The 20,718-nt window shown below is 45.9% G+C and overlaps 9 non-coding genes across 9 annotated transcripts; all 9 read right to left on the bottom strand.

The window, feature by feature from the left end:
- Positions 1-776: 776 nt before the first annotated feature.
- Positions 777-967, bottom strand: LOC130321813 (U2 spliceosomal RNA). The gene has a single exon (XR_008867471.1). It is a non-coding gene; the product is annotated as a U2 spliceosomal RNA (small nuclear RNA).
- A 2,087-nt stretch (positions 968-3,054) lies between these two features.
- Positions 3,055-3,245, bottom strand: LOC130321812 (U2 spliceosomal RNA). Its single transcript, XR_008867470.1, has one exon. It is a non-coding gene; the product is annotated as a U2 spliceosomal RNA (small nuclear RNA).
- Positions 3,246-5,336: 2,091 nt separating this feature from the next.
- Positions 5,337-5,527, bottom strand: LOC130321811 (U2 spliceosomal RNA). The gene has a single exon (XR_008867469.1). It is a non-coding gene; the product is annotated as a U2 spliceosomal RNA (small nuclear RNA).
- Positions 5,528-7,622: 2,095 nt separating this feature from the next.
- Positions 7,623-7,813, bottom strand: LOC130321810 (U2 spliceosomal RNA). Its single transcript, XR_008867468.1, has one exon. It is a non-coding gene; the product is annotated as a U2 spliceosomal RNA (small nuclear RNA).
- A 2,089-nt stretch (positions 7,814-9,902) lies between these two features.
- LOC130321829 (U2 spliceosomal RNA) lies at positions 9,903-10,093 on the bottom strand. Its single transcript, XR_008867485.1, has one exon. It is a non-coding gene; the product is annotated as a U2 spliceosomal RNA (small nuclear RNA).
- A 2,090-nt stretch (positions 10,094-12,183) lies between these two features.
- LOC130321828 (U2 spliceosomal RNA) lies at positions 12,184-12,374 on the bottom strand. Its single transcript, XR_008867484.1, has one exon. It is a non-coding gene; the product is annotated as a U2 spliceosomal RNA (small nuclear RNA).
- A 2,093-nt stretch (positions 12,375-14,467) lies between these two features.
- On the bottom strand, positions 14,468-14,658 carry LOC130321827 (U2 spliceosomal RNA). Its single transcript, XR_008867483.1, has one exon. It is a non-coding gene; the product is annotated as a U2 spliceosomal RNA (small nuclear RNA).
- Positions 14,659-16,746: 2,088 nt separating this feature from the next.
- LOC130321821 (U2 spliceosomal RNA) lies at positions 16,747-16,937 on the bottom strand. Its single transcript, XR_008867478.1, has one exon. It is a non-coding gene; the product is annotated as a U2 spliceosomal RNA (small nuclear RNA).
- A 2,086-nt stretch (positions 16,938-19,023) lies between these two features.
- Positions 19,024-19,214, bottom strand: LOC130321808 (U2 spliceosomal RNA). Its single transcript, XR_008867467.1, has one exon. It is a non-coding gene; the product is annotated as a U2 spliceosomal RNA (small nuclear RNA).
- Between the last annotated feature and the right edge of the window lie 1,504 nt (positions 19,215-20,718).

Genomic DNA, 20,718 nt, shown 5'->3' with positions numbered 1-20,718 from the left:
GGCCAGAATGTCAGTCCATGTTGGAGCAGGTTTAGATACAGTCTAAAGTATAGATCTCAAAGTCTGTGCACAGAATTTAGCAAGGGCCTCGCACCTTCTGATGCATCAGGTAGGTGCACAATAGCATAGCCTAACCCTCTGTACTTTGGTCTATATTGATGCGGGACATAGACAGCCAGCTGATGACCAATCCATTAGTGCAATGGATGGCTGGAAGCATTTGTCTTTGCCTTTGCAATACCACAGAAGCAATGCATGGTCAATGTACAGCAATGACACACCTGTGTGAACAGCCAGGAGACCCCCCCCCCCCATGTTATGTTACATAGTTACATAGTTAGTACGGTCGAAAAAAGACATATGTCCATCACGTTCAACCAGGGAATTAAGGGGTAGGGGTGTGGCGCGATATTGGGGAAGGGATGAGATTTTATATTTCTTCATAAGCATTAATCTTATTTTGTCAATTAGGAACATTCAGCACCCACCCGCTATCAAGGCAGCTGCCTATCATGTCATGCCCTACCTGCACAGGTGTGCTGGCTACTCAAATGATCCAATTAAGGAGGCCATTTAGTCAGCAGCAGCAGAAGTCCTGTGCCTGGACGCTCCAACAGGGGCCAGACACAAGCAGAAGCAGAAGCAGCAGAAGCAGCAGCAGCACCACCTTTTGTTTTTTGGCTGCAGCAGCAGCAAGGCCCACAGGGCTGGCTAGCTGGCTAGCCAGCAAGCAGGTAGCAATGAAAGTAGGAATCTTTCTTTTTAACCCTGTAAGGGGGTGGTGCACTGTACCCGAAGATACTGCCATATCGGGTCAATGCATAGGGCGACGGAAGCAAGCTTCGAAATCGGCCCCCGTTCTCAAAAATCCATTTAATATATGGTCCCCAGATAGGGGACGTATCAGATATTAAACTGATAAGAACAGATACTACACTTGATCTTAGCCAAAAGGCCGAGAAGCGATAACCGTGAAAGGGGCGGGCCCAACAAGGTCCCCTTCATGGGCACTATCACTGCTTGCTGTCAGGGAGGCTGCCAGACAATTTTCCATGCACACTCTGGGCTGGGGGGCAGTCAACCACCAGTACACACAGCAGAACCTAAACCCATACCATTATTGCTAAGCAGCAAGACAGGGGCCCATTGCACTCCCACGGGGCCTTTTTAAATGCAATCCATAACCCGGATTTGCCAGGAACCCTTCTTACTCCTCCTACTTGCATGTGACACTGGGCTTAGGATCTGCATAGGAAACACACACACAAGCACACACCTACCTTTGTTGCCTGCAGATGCCTCCTTGGCTGTCCCCAAACGGTATCAAACCAACACCCACGGGAAGCTGTAAGCATAGAGGACATGCCTGCACCCCATTGGACTTACCTGTGTGGGTTAAATCCGGGTTATTTGACAACCTATGGCGGTGATGGTTCTGCTCAGGCAGAGCAGTGCTGATGCTCCTCATAAAGCTGTCGCTGCTGTGAAGGTTCTAGGTGACATCACAAATCCCTATGGTTACATACACAACAAAGCTGGGTTGTTGTTGTTTACACTCTGCAAGGCCTGTGGAAGTGAGTGACATCATAGCACTGTAGTTCTGAGGGTTCTAGATGGATGCAACAATCTCCTGTTGCTTCTATGAAGGCCATAATAGACGACATCACCAAACAGCTCCATAGTCACATACACAGCAAAGGAGAGATGTTGTTTACACCTAGTGATGTCAGTGGTATTGAGTGACATCACAGCACAGTGCTAAGGCTCCTGGGCCTGGACACAGCAGCGGCTGCAATATCTCAACGGAGAATACGTTTATATATATGTGTGTGTGTGCGCGTATATATATATATATATATATATATATATATATATATATATATTTCTCCGCCGAAATCACTTTTAAACCCATTTCCACCTTTTTTTCCCTTCTCTTCCTCTTACTTTTTTTTCACGTTTTTTTACGTTTTTCTCCTTTTCGCCTCTTTTCTGGGCGTATTATTCTTCTTTTTCTTCTTTTTTTTTGTCTAATGCATACCCCATCAGTGCAGCAATGCTTATTCAATACCGCCAGCAGATGGAGACACTGGGGGATAATTTTCTAAGGATTTATACTGATTTTTCCTGTCTGAATTTGTCGCACAGAAAGTTGCAGGCCAAATATGTGTGACATTTCTGCGACTTTAGCTTCTAGAGCATTTTTACAACATTATACATAGGTGCTGAATACATAAAAAGCGACTGTTCAGCGACAGACAAGTCGCATCGGCTGAAAGTAGGCCAGAATGTCAGTCCATGTTGGAGCAGGTTTAGATACAGTCTAAAGTATAGATCTCAAAGTCTGTGCACAGAATTTAGCAAGGGCCTCGCACCTTCTGATGCATCAGGTAGGTGCACAATAGCATAGCCTAACCCTCTGTACTTTGGTCTATATTGATGCGGGACATAGACAGCCAGCTGATGACCAATCCATTAGTGCAATGGATGGCTGGAAGCATTTGTCTTTGCCTTTGCAATACCACAGAAGCAATGCATGGTCAATGTACAGCAATGACACACCTGTGTGAACAGCCAGGAGACCCCCCCCCCCCATGTTATGTTACATAGTTACATAGTTAGTACGGTCGAAAAAAGACATATGTCCATCACGTTCAACCAGGGAATTAAGGGGTAGGGGTGTGGCGCGATATTGGGGAAGGGATGAGATTTTATATTTCTTCATAAGCATTAATCTTATTTTGTCAATTAGGAACATTCAGCACCCACCCGCTATCAAGGCAGCTGCCTATCATGTCATGCCCTACCTGCACAGGTGTGCTGGCTACTCAAATGATCCAATTAAGGAGGCCATTTAGTCAGCAGCAGCAGAAGTCCTGTGCCTGGACGCTCCAACAGGGGCCAGACACAAGCAGAAGCAGAAGCAGCAGAAGCAGCAGCAGCACCACCTTTTGTTTTTTGGCTGCAGCAGCAGCAAGGCCCACAGGGCTGGCTAGCTGGCTAGCCAGCAAGCAGGTAGCAATGAAAGTAGGAATCTTTCTTTTTAACCCTGTAAGGGGGTGGTGCACTGTACCCGAAGATACTGCCATATCGGGTCAATGCATAGGGCGACGGAAGCAAGCTTCGAAATCGGCCCCCGTTCTCAAAAATCCATTTAATATATGGTCCCCAGATAGGGGACGTATCAGATATTAAACTGATAAGAACAGATACTACACTTGATCTTAGCCAAAAGGCCGAGAAGCGATAACCGTGAAAGGGGCGGGCCCAACAAGGTCCCCTTCATGGGCACTATCACTGCTTGCTGTCAGGGAGGCTGCCAGACAATTTTCCATGCACACTCTGGGCTGGGGGGCAGTCAACCACCAGTACACACAGCAGAACCTAAACCCATACCATTATTGCTAAGCAGCAAGACAGGGGCCCATTGCACTCCCACGGGGCCTTTTTAAATGCAATCCATAACCCGGATTTGCCAGGAACCCTTCTTACTCCTCCTACTTGCATGTGACACTGGGCTTAGGATCTGCATAGGAAACACACACACAAGCACACACCTACCTTTGTTGCCTGCAGATGCCTCCTTGGCTGTCCCCAAACGGTATCAAACCAACACCCACGGGAAGCTGTAAGCATAGAGGACATGCCTGCACCCCATTGGACTTACCTGTGTGGGTTAAATCCGGGTTATTTGACAACCTATGGCGGTGATGGTTCTGCTCAGGCAGAGCAGTGCTGATGCTCCTCATAAAGCTGTCGCTGCTGTGAAGGTTCTAGGTGACATCACAAATCCCTATGGTTACATACACAACAAAGCTGGGTTGTTGTTGTTTACACTCTGCAAGGCCTGTGGAAGTGAGTGACATCATAGCACTGTAGTTCTGAGGGTTCTAGATGGATGCAACAATCTCCTGTTGCTTCTATGAAGGCCATAATAGACGACATCACCAAACAGCTCCATAGTCACATACACAGCAAAGGAGAGATGTTGTTTACACCTAGTGATGTCAGTGGTATTGAGTTACATCACAGCACAGTGCTAAGGCTCCTGGGCCTGGACACAGCAGCGGCTGCAATATCTCAACGGAGAATACGTTTATATATATGTGTGTGTGTGCGCGTATATATATATATATATATATATATATATATATATATATATATATATTTCTCCGCCGAAATCACTTTTAAACCCATTTCCACCTTTTTTTCCCTTCTCTTCCTCTTACTTTTTTTTCACGTTTTTTTACGTTTTTCTCCTTTTCGCCTCTTTTCTGGGCGTATTATTCTTCTTTTTCTTCTTTTTTTTTGTCTAATGCATACCCCATCAGTGCAGCAATGCTTATTCAATACCGCCAGCAGATGGAGACACTGGGGGATAATTTTCTAAGGATTTATACTGATTTTTCCTGTCTGAATTTGTCGCACAGAAAGTTGCAGGCCAAATATGTGTGACATTTCTGCGACTTTAGCTTCTAGAGCATTTTTACAACATTATACATAGGTGCTGAATACATAAAAAGCGACTGTTCAGCGACAGACAAGTCGCATCGGCTGAAAGTAGGCCAGAATGTCAGTCCATGTTGGAGCAGGTTTAGATACAGTCTAAAGTATAGATCTCAAAGTCTGTGCACAGAATTTAGCAAGGGCCTCGCACCTTCTGATGCATCAGGTAGGTGCACAATAGCATAGCCTAACCCTCTGTACTTTGGTCTATATTGATGCGGGACATAGACAGCCAGCTGATGACCAATCCATTAGTGCAATGGATGGCTGGAAGCATTTGTCTTTGCCTTTGCAATACCACAGAAGCAATGCATGGTCAATGTACAGCAATGACACACCTGTGTGAACAGCCAGGAGACCCCCCCCCCCCATGTTATGTTACATAGTTACATAGTTAGTACGGTCGAAAAAAGACATATGTCCATCACGTTCAACCAGGGAATTAAGGGGTAGGGGTGTGGCGCGATATTGGGGAAGGGATGAGATTTTATATTTCTTCATAAGCATTAATCTTATTTTGTCAATTAGGAACATTCAGCACCCACCCGCTATCAAGGCAGCTGCCTATCATGTCATGCCCTACCTGCACAGGTGTGCTGGCTACTCAAATGATCCAATTAAGGAGGCCATTTAGTCAGCAGCAGCAGAAGTCCTGTGCCTGGACGCTCCAACAGGGGCCAGACACAAGCAGAAGCAGAAGCAGCAGAAGCAGCAGCAGCACCACCTTTTGTTTTTTGGCTGCAGCAGCAGCAAGGCCCACAGGGCTGGCTAGCTGGCTAGCCAGCAAGCAGGTAGCAATGAAAGTAGGAATCTTTCTTTTTAACCCTGTAAGGGGGTGGTGCACTGTACCCGAAGATACTGCCATATCGGGTCAATGCATAGGGCGACGGAAGCAAGCTTCGAAATCGGCCCCCGTTCTCAAAAATCCATTTAATATATGGTCCCCAGATAGGGGACGTATCAGATATTAAACTGATAAGAACAGATACTACACTTGATCTTAGCCAAAAGGCCGAGAAGCGATAACCGTGAAAGGGGCGGGCCCAACAAGGTCCCCTTCATGGGCACTATCACTGCTTGCTGTCAGGGAGGCTGCCAGACAATTTTCCATGCACACTCTGGGCTGGGGGGCAGTCAACCACCAGTACACACAGCAGAACCTAAACCCATACCATTATTGCTAAGCAGCAAGACAGGGGCCCATTGCACTCCCACGGGGCCTTTTTAAATGCAATCCATAACCCGGATTTGCCAGGAACCCTTCTTACTCCTCCTACTTGCATGTGACACTGGGCTTAGGATCTGCATAGGAAACACACACACAAGCACACACCTACCTTTGTTGCCTGCAGATGCCTCCTTGGCTGTCCCCAAACGGTATCAAACCAACACCCACGGGAAGCTGTAAGCATAGAGGACATGCCTGCACCCCATTGGACTTACCTGTGTGGGTTAAATCCGGGTTATTTGACAACCTATGGCGGTGATGGTTCTGCTCAGGCAGAGCAGTGCTGATGCTCCTCATAAAGCTGTCGCTGCTGTGAAGGTTCTAGGTGACATCACAAATCCCTATGGTTACATACACAACAAAGCTGGGTTGTTGTTGTTTACACTCTGCAAGGCCTGTGGAAGTGAGTGACATCATAGCACTGTAGTTCTGAGGGTTCTAGATGGATGCAACAATCTCCTGTTGCTTCTATGAAGGCCATAATAGACGACATCACCAAACAGCTCCATAGTCACATACACAGCAAAGGAGAGATGTTGTTTACACCTAGTGATGTCAGTGGTATTGAGTGACATCACAGCACAGTGCTAAGGCTCCTGGGCCTGGACACAGCAGCGGCTGCAATATCTCAACGGAGAATACGTTTATATATATGTGTGTGTGTGCGCGTATATATATATATATATATATATATATATATATATATATATATATATATATTTCTCCGCCGAAATCACTTTTAAACCCATTTCCACCTTTTTTTCCCTTCTCTTCCTCTTACTTTTTTTTCACGTTTTTTTACGTTTTTCTCCTTTTCGCCTCTTTTCTGGGCGTATTATTCTTCTTTTTCTTCTTTTTTTTTGTCTAATGCATACCCCATCAGTGCAGCAATGCTTATTCAATACCGCCAGCAGATGGAGACACTGGGGGATAATTTTCTAAGGATTTATACTGATTTTTCCTGTCTGAATTTGTCGCACAGAAAGTTGCAGGCCAAATATGTGTGACATTTCTGCGACTTTAGCTTCTAGAGCATTTTTACAACATTATACATAGGTGCTGAATACATAAAAAGCGACTGTTCAGCGACAGACAAGTCGCATCGGCTGAAAGTAGGCCAGAATGTCAGTCCATGTTGGAGCAGGTTTAGATACAGTCTAAAGTATAGATCTCAAAGTCTGTGCACAGAATTTAGCAAGGGCCTCGCACCTTCTGATGCATCAGGTAGGTGCACAATAGCATAGCCTAACCCTCTGTACTTTGGTCTATATTGATGCGGGACATAGACAGCCAGCTGATGACCAATCCATTAGTGCAATGGATGGCTGGAAGCATTTGTCTTTGCCTTTGCAATACCACAGAAGCAATGCATGGTCAATGTACAGCAATGACACACCTGTGTGAACAGCCAGGAGACCCCCCCCCCCCATGTTATGTTACATAGTTACATAGTTAGTACGGTCGAAAAAAGACATATGTCCATCACGTTCAACCAGGGAATTAAGGGGTAGGGGTGTGGCGCGATATTGGGGAAGGGATGAGATTTTATATTTCTTCATAAGCATTAATCTTATTTTGTCAATTAGGAACATTCAGCACCCACCCGCTATCAAGGCAGCTGCCTATCATGTCATGCCCTACCTGCACAGGTGTGCTGGCTACTCAAATGATCCAATTAAGGAGGCCATTTAGTCAGCAGCAGCAGAAGTCCTGTGCCTGGACGCTCCAACAGGGGCCAGACACAAGCAGAAGCAGAAGCAGCAGAAGCAGCAGCAGCACCACCTTTTGTTTTTTGGCTGCAGCAGCAGCAAGGCCCACAGGGCTGGCTAGCTGGCTAGCCAGCAAGCAGGTAGCAATGAAAGTAGGAATCTTTCTTTTTAACCCTGTAAGGGGGTGGTGCACTGTACCCGAAGATACTGCCATATCGGGTCAATGCATAGGGCGACGGAAGCAAGCTTCGAAATCGGCCCCCGTTCTCAAAAATCCATTTAATATATGGTCCCCAGATAGGGGACGTATCAGATATTAAACTGATAAGAACAGATACTACACTTGATCTTAGCCAAAAGGCCGAGAAGCGATAACCGTGAAAGGGGCGGGCCCAACAAGGTCCCCTTCATGGGCACTATCACTGCTTGCTGTCAGGGAGGCTGCCAGACAATTTTCCATGCACACTCTGGGCTGGGGGGCAGTCAACCACCAGTACACACAGCAGAACCTAAACCCATACCATTATTGCTAAGCAGCAAGACAGGGGCCCATTGCACTCCCACGGGGCCTTTTTAAATGCAATCCATAACCCGGATTTGCCAGGAACCCTTCTTACTCCTCCTACTTGCATGTGACACTGGGCTTAGGATCTGCATAGGAAACACACACACAAGCACACACCTACCTTTGTTGCCTGCAGATGCCTCCTTGGCTGTCCCCAAACGGTATCAAACCAACACCCACGGGAAGCTGTAAGCATAGAGGACATGCCTGCACCCCATTGGACTTACCTGTGTGGGTTAAATCCGGGTTATTTGACAACCTATGGCGGTGATGGTTCTGCTCAGGCAGAGCAGTGCTGATGCTCCTCATAAAGCTGTCGCTGCTGTGAAGGTTCTAGGTGACATCACAAATCCCTATGGTTACATACACAACAAAGCTGGGTTGTTGTTGTTTACACTCTGCAAGGCCTGTGGAAGTGAGTGACATCATAGCACTGTAGTTCTGAGGGTTCTAGATGGATGCAACAATCTCCTGTTGCTTCTATGAAGGCCATAATAGACGACATCACCAAACAGCTCCATAGTCACATACACAGCAAAGGAGAGATGTTGTTTACACCTAGTGATGTCAGTGGTATTGAGTGACATCACAGCACAGTGCTAAGGCTCCTGGGCCTGGACACAGCAGCGGCTGCAATATCTCAACGGAGAATACGTTTATATATATGTGTGTGTGTGCGCGTATATATATATATATATATATATATATATATATATATATATATATTTCTCCGCCGAAATCACTTTTAAACCCATTTCCACCTTTTTTTCCCTTCTCTTCCTCTTACTTTTTTTTCACGTTTTTTTACGTTTTTCTCCTTTTCGCCTCTTTTCTGGGCGTATTATTCTTCTTTTTCTTCTTTTTTTTTGTCTAATGCATACCCCATCAGTGCAGCAATGCTTATTCAATACCGCCAGCAGATGGAGACACTGGGGGATAATTTTCTAAGGATTTATACTGATTTTTCCTGTCTGAATTTGTCGCACAGAAAGTTGCAGGCCAAATATGTGTGACATTTCTGCGACTTTAGCTTCTAGAGCATTTTTACAACATTATACATAGGTGCTGAATACATAAAAAGCGACTGTTCAGCGACAGACAAGTCGCATCGGCTGAAAGTAGGCCAGAATGTCAGTCCATGTTGGAGCAGGTTTAGATACAGTCTAAAGTATAGATCTCAAAGTCTGTGCACAGAATTTAGCAAGGGCCTCGCACCTTCTGATGCATCAGGTAGGTGCACAATAGCATAGCCTAACCCTCTGTACTTTGGTCTATATTGATGCGGGACATAGACAGCCAGCTGATGACCAATCCATTAGTGCAATGGATGGCTGGAAGCATTTGTCTTTGCCTTTGCAATACCACAGAAGCAATGCATGGTCAATGTACAGCAATGACACACCTGTGTGAACAGCCAGGAGACCCCCCCCCCCCATGTTATGTTACATAGTTACATAGTTAGTACGGTCGAAAAAAGACATATGTCCATCACGTTCAACCAGGGAATTAAGGGGTAGGGGTGTGGCGCGATATTGGGGAAGGGATGAGATTTTATATTTCTTCATAAGCATTAATCTTATTTTGTCAATTAGGAACATTCAGCACCCACCCGCTATCAAGGCAGCTGCCTATCATGTCATGCCCTACCTGCACAGGTGTGCTGGCTACTCAAATGATCCAATTAAGGAGGCCATTTAGTCAGCAGCAGCAGAAGTCCTGTGCCTGGACGCTCCAACAGGGGCCAGACACAAGCAGAAGCAGAAGCAGCAGAAGCAGCAGCAGCACCACCTTTTGTTTTTTGGCTGCAGCAGCAGCAAGGCCCACAGGGCTGGCTAGCTGGCTAGCCAGCAAGCAGGTAGCAATGAAAGTAGGAATCTTTCTTTTTAACCCTGTAAGGGGGTGGTGCACTGTACCCGAAGATACTGCCATATCGGGTCAATGCATAGGGCGACGGAAGCAAGCTTCGAAATCGGCCCCCGTTCTCAAAAATCCATTTAATATATGGTCCCCAGATAGGGGACGTATCAGATATTAAACTGATAAGAACAGATACTACACTTGATCTTAGCCAAAAGGCCGAGAAGCGATAACCGTGAAAGGGGCGGGCCCAACAAGGTCCCCTTCATGGGCACTATCACTGCTTGCTGTCAGGGAGGCTGCCAGACAATTTTCCATGCACACTCTGGGCTGGGGGGCAGTCAACCACCAGTACACACAGCAGAACCTAAACCCATACCATTATTGCTAAGCAGCAAGACAGGGGCCCATTGCACTCCCACGGGGCCTTTTTAAATGCAATCCATAACCCGGATTTGCCAGGAACCCTTCTTACTCCTCCTACTTGCATGTGACACTGGGCTTAGGATCTGCATAGGAAACACACACACAAGCACACACCTACCTTTGTTGCCTGCAGATGCCTCCTTGGCTGTCCCCAAACGGTATCAAACCAACACCCACGGGAAGCTGTAAGCATAGAGGACATGCCTGCACCCCATTGGACTTACCTGTGTGGGTTAAATCCGGGTTATTTGACAACCTATGGCGGTGATGGTTCTGCTCAGGCAGAGCAGTGCTGATGCTCCTCATAAAGCTGTCGCTGCTGTGAAGGTTCTAGGTGACATCACAAATCCCTATGGTTACATACACAACAAAGCTGGGTTGTTGTTGTTTACACTCTGCAAGGCCTGTGGAAGTGAGTGACATCATAGCACTGTAGTTCTGAGGGTTCTAGATGGATGCAACAATCTCCTGTTGCTTCTATGAAGGCCATAATAGACGACATCACCAAACAGCTCCATAGTCACATACACAGCAAAGGAGAGATGTTGTTTACACCTAGTGATGTCAGTGGTATTGAGTGACATCACAGCACAGTGCTAAGGCTCCTGGGCCTGGACACAGCAGCGGCTGCAATATCTCAACGGAGAATACGTTTATATATATGTGTGTGTGTGCGCGTATATATATATATATATATATATATATATATATATATATATATATTTCTCCGCCGAAATCACTTTTAAACCCATTTCCACCTTTTTTTCCCTTCTCTTCCTCTTACTTTTTTTTCACGTTTTTTTACGTTTTTCTCCTTTTCGCCTCTTTTCTGGGCGTATTATTCTTCTTTTTCTTCTTTTTTTTTGTCTAATGCATACCCCATCAGTGCAGCAATGCTTATTCAATACCGCCAGCAGATGGAGACACTGGGGGATAATTTTCTAAGGATTTATACTGATTTTTCCTGTCTGAATTTGTCGCACAGAAAGTTGCAGGCCAAATATGTGTGACATTTCTGCGACTTTAGCTTCTAGAGCATTTTTACAACATTATACATAGGTGCTGAATACATAAAAAGCGACTGTTCAGCGACAGACAAGTCGCATCGGCTGAAAGTAGGCCAGAATGTCAGTCCATGTTGGAGCAGGTTTAGATACAGTCTAAAGTATAGATCTCAAAGTCTGTGCACAGAATTTAGCAAGGGCCTCGCACCTTCTGATGCATCAGGTAGGTGCACAATAGCATAGCCTAACCCTCTGTACTTTGGTCTATATTGATGCGGGACATAGACAGCCAGCTGATGACCAATCCATTAGTGCAATGGATGGCTGGAAGCATTTGTCTTTGCCTTTGCAATACCACAGAAGCAATGCATGGTCAATGTACAGCAATGACACACCTGTGTGAACAGCCAGGAGACCCCCCCCCCCCCATGTTATGTTACATAGTTACATAGTTAGTACGGTCGAAAAAAGACATATGTCCATCACGTTCAACCAGGGAATTAAGGGGTAGGGGTGTGGCGCGATATTGGGGAAGGGATGAGATTTTATATTTCTTCATAAGCATTAATCTTATTTTGTCAATTAGGAACATTCAGCACCCACCCGCTATCAAGGCAGCTGCCTATCATGTCATGCCCTACCTGCACAGGTGTGCTGGCTACTCAAATGATCCAATTAAGGAGGCCATTTAGTCAGCAGCAGCAGAAGTCCTGTGCCTGGACGCTCCAACAGGGGCCAGACACAAGCAGAAGCAGAAGCAGCAGAAGCAGCAGCAGCACCACCTTTTGTTTTTTGGCTGCAGCAGCAGCAAGGCCCACAGGGCTGGCTAGCTGGCTAGCCAGCAAGCAGGTAGCAATGAAAGTAGGAATCTTTCTTTTTAACCCTGTAAGGGGGTGGTGCACTGTACCCGAAGATACTGCCATATCGGGTCAATGCATAGGGCGACGGAAGCAAGCTTCGAAATCGGCCCCCGTTCTCAAAAATCCATTTAATATATGGTCCCCAGATAGGGGACGTATCAGATATTAAACTGATAAGAACAGATACTACACTTGATCTTAGCCAAAAGGCCGAGAAGCGATAACCGTGAAAGGGGCGGGCCCAACAAGGTCCCCTTCATGGGCACTATCACTGCTTGCTGTCAGGGAGGCTGCCAGACAATTTTCCATGCACACTCTGGGCTGGGGGGCAGTCAACCACCAGTACACACAGCAGAACCTAAACCCATACCATTATTGCTAAGCAGCAAGACAGGGGGCCCATTGCACTCCCACGGGGCCTTTTTAAATGCAATCCATAACCCGGATTTGCCAGGAACCCTTCTTACTCCTCCTACTTGCATGTGACACTGGGCTTAGGATCTGCATAGGAAACACACACACAAGCACACACCTACCTTTGTTGCCTGCAGATGCCTCCTTGGCTGTCCCCAAACGGTATCAAACCAACACCCACGGGAAGCTGTAAGCATAGAGGACATGCCTGCACCCCATTGGACTTACCTGTGTGGGTTAAATCCGGGTTATTTGACAACCTATGGCGGTGATGGTTCTGCTCAGGCAGAGCAGTGCTGATGCTCCTCATAAAGCTGTCGCTGCTGTGAAGGTTCTAGGTGACATCACAAATCCCTATGGTTACATACACAACAAAGCTGGGTTGTTGTTGTTTACACTCTGCAAGGCCTGTGGAAGTGAGTGACATCATAGCACTGTAGTTCTGAGGGTTCTAGATGGATGCAACAATCTCCTGTTGCTTCTATGAAGGCCATAATAGACGACATCACCAAACAGCTCCATAGTCACATACACAGCAAAGGAGAGATGTTGTTTACACCTAGTGATGTCAGTGGTATTGAGTGACATCACAGCACAGTGCTAAGGCTCCTGGGCCTGGACACAGCAGCGGCTGCAATATCTCAACGGAGAATACGTTTATATATATGTGTGTGTGTGCGCGTATATATATATATATATATATATATATATATATATATATATATATATATTTCTCCGCCGAAATCACTTTTAAACCCATTTCCACCTTTTTTTCCCTTCTCTTCCTCTTACTTTTTTTTCACGTTTTTTTACGTTTTTCTCCTTTTCGCCTCTTTTCTGGGCGTATTATTCTTCTTTTTCTTCTTTTTTTTTGTCTAATGCATACCCATCAGTGCAGCAATGCTTATTCAATACCGCCAGCAGATGGAGACACTGGGGGATAATTTTCTAAGGATTTATACTGATTTTTCCTGTCTGAATTTGTCGCACAGAAAGTTGCAGGCCAAATATGTGTGACATTTCTGCGACTTTAGCTTCTAGAGCATTTTTACAACATTATACATAGGTGCTGAATACATAAAAAGCGACTGTTCAGCGACAGACAAGTCGCATCGGCTGAAAGTAGGCCAGAATGTCAGTCCATGTTGGAGCAGGTTTAGATACAGTCTAAAGTATAGATCTCAAAGTCTGTGCACAGAATTTAGCAAGGGCCTCGCACCTTCTGATGCATCAGGTAGGTGCACAATAGCATAGCCTAACCCTCTGTACTTTGGTCTATATTGATGCGGGACATAGACAGCCAGCTGATGACCAATCCATTAGTGCAATGGATGGCTGGAAGCATTTGTCTTTGCCTTTGCAATACCACAGAAGCAATGCATGGTCAATGTACAGCAATGACACACCTGTGTGAACAGCCAGGAGACCCCCCCCCCCCATGTTATGTTACATAGTTACATAGTTAGTACGGTCGAAAAAAGACATATGTCCATCACGTTCAACCAGGGAATTAAGGGGTAGGGGTGTGGCGCGATATTGGGGAAGGGATGAGATTTTATATTTCTTCATAAGCATTAATCTTATTTTGTCAATTAGGAACATTCAGCACCCACCCGCTATCAAGGCAGCTGCCTATCATGTCATGCCCTACCTGCACAGGTGTGCTGGCTACTCAAATGATCCAATTAAGGAGGCCATTTAGTCAGCAGCAGCAGAAGTCCTGTGCCTGGACGCTCCAACAGGGGCCAGACACAAGCAGAAGCAGAAGCAGCAGAAGCAGCAGCAGCACCACCTTTTGTTTTTTGGCTGCAGCAGCAGCAAGGCCCACAGGGCTGGCTAGCTGGCTAGCCAGCAAGCAGGTAGCAATGAAAGTAGGAATCTTTCTTTTTAACCCTGTAAGGGGGTGGTGCACTGTACCCGAAGATACTGCCATATCGGGTCAATGCATAGGGCGACGGAAGCAAGCTTCGAAATCGGCCCCCGTTCTCAAAAATCCATTTAATATATGGTCCCCAGATAGGGGACGTATCAGATATTAAACTGATAAGAACAGATACTACACTTGATCTTAGCCAAAAGGCCGAGAAGCGATAACCGTGAAAGGGGCGGGCCCAACAAGGTCCCCTTCATGGGCACTATCACTGCTTGCTGTCAGGGAGGCTGCCAGACAATTTTCCATGCACACTCTGGCTGGGGGGCAGTCAACCACCAGTACACACAGCAGAACCTAAACCCATACCATTATTGCTAAGCAGCAAGACAGGGGCCCATTGCACTCCCACGGGGCCTTTTTAAATGCAATCCATAACCCGGATTTGCCAGGAACCCTTCTTACTCCTCCTACTTGCATGTGACACTGGGCTTAGGATCTGCATAGGAAACACACACACAAGCACACACCTACCTTTGTTGCCTGCAGATGCCTCCTTGGCTGTCCCCAAACGGTATCAAACCAACACCCACGGGAAGCTGTAAGCATAGAGGACATGCCTGCACCCCATTGGACTTACCTGTGTGGGTTAAATCCGGGTTATTTGACAACCTATGGCGGTGATGGTTCTGCTCAGGCAGAGCAGTGCTGATGCTCCTCATAAAGCTGTCGCTGCTGTGAAGGTTCTAGGTGACATCACAAATCCCTATGGTTACATACACAACAAAGCTGGGTTGTTGTTGTTTACACTCTGCAAGGCCTGTGGAAGTGAGTGACATCATAGCACTGTAGTTCTGAGGGTTCTAGATGGATGCAACAATCTCCTGTTGCTTCTATGAAGGCCATAATAGACGACATCACCAAACAGCTCCATAGTCACATACACAGCAAAGGAGAGATGTTGTTTACACCTAGTGATGTCAGTGGTATTGAGTGACATCACAGCACAGTGCTAAGGCTCCTGGGCCTGGACACAGCAGCGGCTGCAATATCTCAACGGAGAATACGTTTATATATATGTGTGTGTGTGCGCGTATATATATATATATATATATATATATATATATATATATATATATTTCTCCGCCGAAATCACTTTTAAACCCATTTCCACCTTTTTTTCCCTTCTCTTCCTCTTACTTTTTTTTCACGTTTTTTTACGTTTTTCTCCTTTTCGCCTCTTTTCTGGGCGTATTATTCTTCTTTTTCTTCTTTTTTTTTGTCTAATGCATACCCCATCAGTGCAGCAATGCTTATTCAATACCGCCAGCAGATGGAGACACTGGGGGATAATTTTCTAAGGATTTATACTGATTTTTCCTGTCTGAATTTGTCGCACAGAAAGTTGCAGGCCAAATATGTGTGACATTTCTGCGACTTTAGCTTCTAGAGCATTTTTACAACATTATACATAGGTGCTGAATACATAAAAAGCGACTGTTCAGCGACAGACAAGTCGCATCGGCTGAAAGTAGGCCAGAATGTCAGTCCATGTTGGAGCAGGTTTAGATACAGTCTAAAGTATAGATCTCAAAGTCTGTGCACAGAATTTAGCAAGGGCCTCGCACCTTCTGATGCATCAGGTAGGTGCACAATAGCATAGCCTAACCCTCTGTACTTTGGTCTATATTGATGCGGGACATAGACAGCCAGCTGATGACCAATCCATTAGTGCAATGGATGGCTGGAAGCATTTGTCTTTGCCTTTGCAATACCACAGAAGCAATGCATGGTCAATGTACAGCAATGACACACCTGTGTGAACAGCCAGGAGACCCCCCCCCCCCATGTTATGTTACATAGTTACATAGTTAGTACGGTCGAAAAAAGACATATGTCCATCACGTTCAACCAGGGAATTAAGGGGTAGGGGTGTGGCGCGATATTGGGGAAGGGATGAGATTTTATATTTCTTCATAAGCATTAATCTTATTTTGTCAATTAGGAACATTCAGCACCCACCCGCTATCAAGGCAGCTGCCTATCATGTCATGCCCTACCTGCACAGGTGTGCTGGCTACTCAAATGATCCAATTAAGGAGGCCATTTAGTCAGCAGCAGCAGAAGTCCTGTGCCTGGACGCTCCAACAGGGGCCAGACACAAGCAGAAGCAGAAGCAGCAGAAGCAGCAGCAGCACCACCTTTTGTTTTTTGGCTGCAGCAGCAGCAAGGCCCACAGGGCTGGCTAGCTGGCTAGCCAGCAAGCAGGTAGCAATGAAAGTAGGAATCTTTCTTTTTAACCCTGTAAGGGGGTGGTGCACTGTACCCGAAGATACTGCCATATCGGGTCAATGCATAGGGCGACGGAAGCAAGCTTCGAAATCGGCCCCCGTTCTCAAAAATCCATTTAATATATGGTCCCCAGATAGGGGACGTATCAGATATTAAACTGATAAGAACAGATACTACACTTGATCTTAGCCAAAAGGCCGAGAAGCGATAACCGTGAAAGGGGCGGGCCCAACAAGGTCCCCTTCATGGGCACTATCACTGCTTGCTGTCAGGGAGGCTGCCAGACAATTTTCCATGCACACTCTGGGCTGGGGGGCAGTCAACCACCAGTACACACAGCAGAACCTAAACCCATACCATTATTGCTAAGCAGCAAGACAGGGGCCCATTGCACTCCCACGGGCCTTTTTAAATGCAATCCATAACCCGGATTTGCCAGGAACCCTTCTTACTCCTCCTACTTGCATGTGACACTGGGCTTAGGATCTGCATAGGAAACACACACACAAGCACACACCTACCTTTGTTGCCTGCAGATGCCTCCTTGGCTGTCCCCAAACGGTATCAAACCAACACCCACGGGAAGCTGTAAGCATAGAGGACATGCCTGCACCCCATTGGACTTACCTGTGTGGGTTAAATCCGGGTTATTTGACAACCTATGGCGGTGATGGTTCTGCTCAGGCAGAGCAGTGCTGATGCTCCTCATAAAGCTGTCGCTGCTGTGAAGGTTCTAGGTGACATCACAAATCCCTATGGTTACATACACAACAAAGCTGGGTTGTTGTTGTTTACACTCTGCAAGGCCTGTGGAAGTGAGTGACATCATAGCACTGTAGTTCTGAGGGTTCTAGATGGATGCAACAATCTCCTGTTGCTTCTATGAAGGCCATAATAGACGACATCACCAAACAGCTCCATAGTCACATACACAGCAAAGGAGAGATGTTGTTTACACCTAGTGATGTCAGTGGTATTGAGTGACATCACAGCACAGTGCTAAGGCTCCTGGGCCTGGACACAGCAGCGGCTGCAATATCTCAACGGAGAATACGTTTATATATATGTGTGTGTGTGCGCGTATATATATATATATATATATATATATATATATATATATATATTTCTCCGCCGAAATCACTTTTAAACCCATTTCCACCTTTTTTTCCCTTCTCTTCCTCTTACTTTTTTTTCACGTTTTTTTACGTTTTTCTCCTTTTCGCCTCTTTTCTGGGCGTATTATTCTTCTTTTTCTTCTTTTTTTTTGTCTAATGCATACCCCATCAGTGCAGCAATGCTTATTCAATACCGCCAGCAGATGGAGACACTGGGGGATAATTTTCTAAGGATTTATACTGATTTTTCCTGTCTGAATTTGTCGCACAGAAAGTTGCAGGCCAAATATGTGTGACATTTCTGCGACTTTAGCTTCTAGAGCATTTTTACAACATTATACATAGGTGCTGAATACATAAAAAGCGACTGTTCAGCGACAGACAAGTCGCATCGGCTGAAAGTAGGCCAGAATGTCAGTCCATGTTGGAGCAGGTTTAGATACAGTCTAAAGTATAGATCTCAAAGTCTGTGCACAGAATTTAGCAAGGGCCTCGCACCTTCTGATGCATCAGGTAGGTGCACAATAGCATAGCCTAACCCTCTGTACTTTGGTCTATATTGATGCGGGACATAGACAGCCAGCTGATGACCAATCCATTAGTGCAATGGATGGCTGGAAGCATTTGTCTTTGCCTTTGCAATACCACAGAAGCAATGCATGGTCAATGTACAGCAATGACACACCTGTGTGAACAGCCAGGAGACCCCCCCCCCCCATGTTATGTTACATAGTTACATAGTTAGTACGGTCGAAAAAAGACATATGTCCATCACGTTCAACCAGGGAATTAAGGGGTAGGGGTGTGGCGCGATATTGGGGAAGGGATGAGATTTTATATTTCTTCATAAGCATTAATCTTATTTTGTCAATTAGGAACATTCAGCACCCACCCGCTATCAAGGCAGCTGCCTATCATGTCATGCCCTACCTGCACAGGTGTGCTGGCTACTCAAATGATCCAATTAAGGAGGCCATTTAGTCAGCAGCAGCAGAAGTCCTGTGCCTGGACGCTCCAACAGGGGCCAGACACAAGCAGAAGCAGAAGCAGCAGAAGCAGCAGCAGCACCACCTTTTGTTTTTTGGCTGCAGCAGCAGCAAGGCCCACAGGGCTGGCTAGCTGGCTAGCCAGCAAGCAGGTAGCAATGAAAGTAGGAATCTTTCTTTTTAACCCTGTAAGGGGGTGGTGCACTGTACCCGAAGATACTGCCATATCGGGTCAATGCATAGGGCGACGGAAGCAAGCTTCGAAATCGGCCCCCGTTCTCAAAAATCCATTTAATATATGGTCCCCAGATAGGGGACGTATCAGATATTAAACTGATAAGAACAGATACTACACTTGATCTTAGCCAAAAGGCCGAGAAGCGATAACCGTGAAAGGGGCGGGCCCAACAAGGTCCCCTTCATGGGCACTATCACTGCTTGCTGTCAGGGAGGCTGCCAGACAATTTTCCATGCACACTCTGGGCTGGGGGGCAGTCAACCACCAGTACACACAGCAGAACCTAAACCCATACCATTATTGCTAAGCAGCAAGACAGGGGCCCATTGCACTCCCACGGGGCCTTTTTAAATGCAATCCATAACCCGGATTTGCCAGGAACCCTTCTTACTCCTCCTACTTGCATGTGACACTGGGCTTAGGATCTGCATAGGAAACACACACACAAGCACACACCTACCTTTGTTGCCTGCAGATGCCTCCTTGGCTGTCCCCAAACGGTATCAAACCAACACCCACGGGAAGCTGTAAGCATAGAGGACATGCCTGCACCCCATTGGACTTACCTGTGTGGGTTAAATCCGGGTTATTTGACAACCTATGGCGGTGATGGTTCTGCTCAGGCAGAGCAGTGCTGATGCTCCTCATAAAGCTGTCGCTGCTGTGAAGGTTCTAGGTGACATCACAAATCCCTATGGTTACATACACAACAAAGCTGGGTTGTTGTTGTTTACACTCTGCAAGGCCTGTGGAAGTGAGTGACATCATAGCACTGTAGTTCTGAGGGTTCTAGATGGATGCAACAATCTCCTGTTGCTTCTATGAAGGCCATAATAGACGACATCACCAAACAGCTCCATAGTCACATACACAGCAAAGGAGAGATGTTGTTTACACCTAGTGATGTCAGTGGTATTGAGTGACATCACAGCACAGTGCTAAGGCTCCTGGGCCTGGACACAGCAGCGGCTGCAATATCTCAACGGAGAATACGTTTATATATATGTGTGTGTGTGCGCGTATATATATATATATATATATATATATATATATATATATATATATTTCTCCGCCGAAATCACTTTTAAACCCATTTCCACCTTTTTTTCCCTTCTCTTCCTCTTACTTTTTTTTCACGTTTTTTTACGTTTTTCTCCTTTTCGCCTCTTTTCTGGGCGTATTATTCTTCTTTTTCTTCTTTTTTTTTGTCTAATGCATACCCCATCAGTGCAGCAATGCTTATTCAATACCGCCAGCAGATGGAGACACTGGGGGATAATTTTCTAAGGATTTATACTGATTTTTCCTGTCTGAATTTGTCGCACAGAAAGTTGCAGGCCAAATATGTGTGACATTTCTGCGACTTTAGCTTCTAGAGCATTTTTACAACATTATACATAGGTGCTGAATACATAAAAAGCGACTGTTCAGCGACAGACAAGTCGCATCGGCTGAAAGTAGGCCAGAATGTCAGTCCATGTTGGAGCAGGTTTAGATACAGTCTAAAGTATAGATCTCAAAGTCTGTGCACAGAATTTAGCAAGGGCCTCGCACCTTCTGATGCATCAGGTAGGTGCACAATAGCATAGCCTAACCCTCTGTACTTTGGTCTATATTGATGCGGGACATAGACAGCCAGCTGATGACCAAT

This window comes from Hyla sarda, unplaced genomic scaffold (assembly GCF_029499605.1).
Source record: "Hyla sarda isolate aHylSar1 unplaced genomic scaffold, aHylSar1.hap1 scaffold_2288, whole genome shotgun sequence".
In the NCBI taxonomy this organism is placed as follows: domain Eukaryota; kingdom Metazoa; phylum Chordata; class Amphibia; order Anura; family Hylidae; genus Hyla; species Hyla sarda.
This window is presented reverse-complemented; position numbering and strand designations above follow the sequence as displayed.